This window comes from Pholis gunnellus (assembly GCF_910591455.1).
Source record: "Pholis gunnellus genome assembly, chromosome: 17".
NCBI lineage: Eukaryota > Metazoa > Chordata > Actinopteri > Perciformes > Pholidae > Pholis > Pholis gunnellus.
In genome coordinates this window covers 8,608,737-8,613,882 of record NC_136544.1, presented here as the reverse complement: position 1 = coordinate 8,613,882, position 5,146 = coordinate 8,608,737, and positions in this window count along the sequence as shown.

The window sequence follows — 5,146 nt, the reverse complement described above, 5'->3', positions numbered from 1 at the left end:
ACCAGGGTCTATTCATATTCTCCAGCTCTTTACCTTTAGAGCTGAGGGATCAACCCAGTGACCATTCAGAGAGATTTGACCACAAGCCGAGTGGTGAGACACCTTGTGGCAGTAAAGAGCCACTCAGCACTTCTGAGGCCAAAGTAAGCATTGACCCAATCAATATCCCACGGGGCTTAATGTAGGATGCAGGCATTATTGATCTGCCGCTTTGACATGGGCAAAATGTTACAAGGCAGATTGTCTGTTCTTCCTAACCGACCACACTGAGCCACTCTGGAAATACATCAGTATGCTGTGGGTGCTCGCTGAGTGGCTCTTCTCCTCATTAGCTCTGACAGGGCCAGTATGGTAATGTAGCAGGAAAATGACTTGGACTGCAGGTTGGAATCCGAAAAAAGGGATTAAAAGTGGAGCTCAACGGGAAAGCTTTCAATAGTTTCACTGTGGGGCCAAGAAGAAAATTTCAGAACGTGTTCCAGCAGCTTAACAATGTTTGAAAATGTATCCATCACAGGAAGTGGCTGCAGCTAAAGGAACACAGGGTTATGATGCAGGAACAGAGATGCATTTGCCTTGGACACCTGGTGTAGTTTGGAGACTTCCTCTGTCGTCTAAGTAGGTTACGGAATGCATAATGTTGCTCAGTGGGGTAATTTGGCCTGGATAAAGTACCGTGTCACCACTCTGCCAGGCAAATACAGTCTGCAGGGAGTCTGGACCATCTCTGAGGATGAGTGTGGCTGATATACAAAGTGTCATTAAAACTGGGCAACTACTGGTTTTTATAACAAACCTTATGCATGTTGGCTAAATGACTTATTGTGACAGAGTTATAAAAAAAAGCTTGATTATCTTTTTGATGCTAGAAGGTCAATGTTATTCTTTCATAGATTATTACAATATCCATGCACAAGATTCAGAGTTGCTTTCAGTGCTGCTGTTATGCTAAACAAGTGGATTCCAGTCTTTTTGGGTTATGACACTCACTAAGTAATATATCTTGTTATGCCTAAGATTTTTGCCTGTTATGCCTAAGATTTTTGCCTGGGGCTAGGAACCACTGTGTTAAACTCCAACGTATAAGCAGCATTATAATGTTGTAGTTGGTCAAGGTAGAGCAAATTCTACTTATGATATTTCCTGATGTCTTAAAGCTCCTGCCCACCCGTGGTCATGCCACACAAGTGTTTTCACCTATGTTTCCTAAAGGTATTAGGTATTAGTATTCTAAAATTGAAATGCTGTTTGGTAGAACTTTTGTTTTCACAGTCTTCTTGGCAAGTCTACAGAACCCGAGATCTCCAAATCCAGACGTCAGCGCATACTGGCTCCTCACCAACTCAACCTCTGGCCATTTATTTATTCTTTTTTGTTCATCTACCCTCTTGTTGAGTGATCTGCTGCTCATATCTCTGCTCTGTTCATGCATGGGTGTAATGAGTTTATTGGTTGAGTAGCATATCCATCAAAGCATCTCTTAGCACATACTAATATACAGGCAATGGGAATGCAGAACACTTTACCAGCTTGCTGGCAGATGCAGCACAATAGTCAGCATGAGAGTGAGAATAATCCACCTACCATTTATTGTGGATATTTATCTATTTATGTACATATGGGAAATGTGTATGAATTTAAGAACAAATTGATGAGCTCCAGCAGCTTCCTATAGAGACCTCCTGTCGGCTCAGTTAACTTATGAAAAGTAATATATTATATTCTGTGTCCCACAAGGGGTAATGAATACATACTGCCACCTGCTGTTCTATTGACTGAAAGAGTGATCTTCTCCCATACCGCAGATGATAAGTCTGCCCAAGTTTTGGGATATCGGCCCCTAAATTATTTACCACACTTCAAGTATAATAAAGCTGAAAGGAGTTTTGGTTTTTTGAAAGATTTGAAAACATTCAATTTGAGAAACACTACAGTAGCAACAACCTCTCCATGGAAAGAGTAATAGAATATCACACTCAATTAGTTATTTGAAAGACATTTTACTCAAGTAAAAATAAAAGTAATTGTGTAAAAATATACTTAAATGGGAGTAAAAAGAAGTTAAGTAAAAATGCACTTTGAGTAAACGTAAGGATATATTGCATTAAATGTCAACATATAGCTTTAGTGGACCAACTTCTGTCCAAACCAACACAAATTAATTTCTTTGAACAGCACTATGCAGCCTGCAGCCTCCCCTGCAGCATTAGGCTACAAATTATAAATATACCAATGCTTTCCTCTGTATAGCCTTACCAGAGTCAACCCGAAAAGAGCATGAAACTCAGACATTAAACCATGTGACAGACAGTAGAGACCTAAACGAAGTCTTTGAACACCACGGCGGGTACAACAAGCATTAGACCTGTTGAGTCACAAATAAAATGTCTTAGAGAATCAACAGAAGAATAAAACATCCCCACGGCATGAGCATATTAGCATTTAGCCAGATCCAGCATGCACCTGTTGGGTGTGTTCAATTTGGGTCACTTAGCGTGCTGGTCGATCGTTGCATTAAACTAATGATTAATTAAGGTTGATGCAACCTATTTTCAAAACTATGTCAAGGAGCAGTAATGATAACATAACTATAACCCATAATGAGGTCATCCTTTATTTCATTGCATTGTTATGCACCGTTCACTGACTGCAAGCCCTGGCCCATGTGCAATACCTACACATACCCCCGTGACACTCGGCCAGTGAACACATGTGTTCAACCTCTTTTCCAGAGTGTCACCTCTCTGGACATGGAGTCTCTGGAGCTCTGCCCTCCTGCGACCAAACCACACCAGCAATTTCTTCTCTTTTGTATCATTACTTTTCTTTGTGACTTTTGTGATTAGGCCACTGTGTAACAGATGCAACTTCAAATGTAAAAAAGAACAATACTTGTGTTAAAAAAAATAGGCTAGGTGACAAAAGTAAAAGTAATATGATCTCTATTTAGAAATAGGCTACTCAAAAAAGTGAGTAGGCTACACACAAAAAAGACTTTGTTACTGCAAGGAGAGCAAATGTAAATTTCACCTCTGAAAAAAATGTGCATTAGGATCAGGGAGAGGAAGTAAAGAAGTAAAAGACTAAAGTACTGCATGTGCAATTTTCAGGTACTTCTACTACACGTGAGCATTTACATTTAATGCCTTTTTAAAATGCCACTACATTATGGAGGGAAATATTTTACAGTTCTTTAATAGCTATAGTTACTAGTTACTTATCAGGTTAGGATTTTACCATAGTAAATATATGTTAAGTTTATAAAATATAATGCTTTTTTATAGACTGTGTATTTTTCTTGTGACCCCCACTGGACAAAAGGACTAAACTATTGCACTATAAAGTAGTTCAAACCACCACAACAAGCAGTAAAATGCTGCTTATTCATTAATGCAGCAGTAAACAATCCTACAATTTCAATAATATATCCGTTACAGGGGCTGATTTTCTGCAGAACCAGTATTTTTTTAAATATTTATACATATTCCTAATATCGCTCCTGTGCTATCTGATAATACTTTACTAAAGGTACAAGTTTGAATCCAAGGCTTTTACTTGTAAGGGAGTGTTTTTACTCATTTACTTTTAGCCAAAGTAAATGAGTCCTTCTACCACCACTGAAAGAGGGGCACTCCCAACAATCCAACGATACCACAAACCACTGCCACCAAAATAAAAATGTGAGGAATAAAAGTAATTCAACAGTTTAGCAGGTGTGTTCTATTGTTTGAGATTTATGGTATTCCTGCTTATTGTGATATTGTTGCCTCAATAGGACTTTCTTTTGCTACTTCTAAAGTCAATATGATGTAATACCAATTTGTGTCCAGAAGGCGGCAGTGTCGATCTCCAGGAGAAACAACATGACTCAACAGCGCTCGTCTGGCACGTGGTGCCACGTCATTTAATTATCTCATTCACAAAACCAATAACTCCTCAGCGGGGCACTTACAAGGAACACGAGCTCAATGCGAGGCGATAAAAGCAGCCCAGTCACCTCTAACTACTTAATTTGATGGGCTACTTTATCTATGTACGCTGCATGTATTGTATCTCCATTAAGAGGTCATGCTGGCACTAAATCAAGAGACATAATGTGCCTTATTTATGCTGCTTTTCCCAACAAACAGACACCACTATTGACAGATAAATAATGAGGAAAACACTGCCTTCTTATGAATATTAAAGCTACTTACAACCTTATCGCTGCATATTAAGAGTTATTTTCTGCTACTTAAAAAGGAGGACAAACTGAATTGAAATGTTTTTAAACATTTAAATATCATCCCTGTAGACCAATTCATCACAGTATCCAATACTTCAGTGAAGAAATAATCCCGTTACAACCTGATCACTAAGAGAGATGTGACTTATTCGCACTAGTATCGCTTTTGTGAATAAATCACTGATCTGAAGCCACTAATTTCAACAAGAAATCTTTTTCTGCGGTAACTGGTTTCGCTACTTGGCTCCCACCAGAGTGCATTGATGAGATGTTTCAAATGTTACAGTAAACAGGCATACTCTGTGCATGCCGTTACATTACTGTTGGCCAACAAGTTGCTACTTGTGAAATGTCAGTTTAAGATTATATCTGAGTGCAACCACTGACACGGTTCATAGAGGAATAAGCCTACAATATGTGGTTTCAACTGGCTCTGCTGAGCTCTTGAGATATGATGATTTATAGCCTATAACGACTTGAGGTCAAATATAAAGTGTTTTTTATAGAGTCACGTTCTTTTAATTGAAGCTCCAATAGTAATAGCATATAATGGGTCACAATGCATGCAGTGACTCTTTCTTCTGTGCAGAATAAATTCTGATGTTCTTAAAAATACATTTCTAGGGCGAAACAATAAAGACTTATAAGCACACAAAAGGAAGAAGAATTGTCTCCATAAACTCTGAGGCCCATTAATATAGGCTACTGAAGTATTATAATTTAGATATTAAAAGGATACCATAAGACAAAAAGGTCACTATAAACTATTTGTCTCACAGACCCTTCATTTCCCATCAGAGCAGCCTATTACAGTTGAGTGATGAGATTCAGAATATGAGGAAGGCGTGGCCAGTAATCAAACTGCCGGAGTTTCCAGTGAAGGCTGTGCGCGTCCTTCCTCAGGTTTCGGTAGCCGACCAG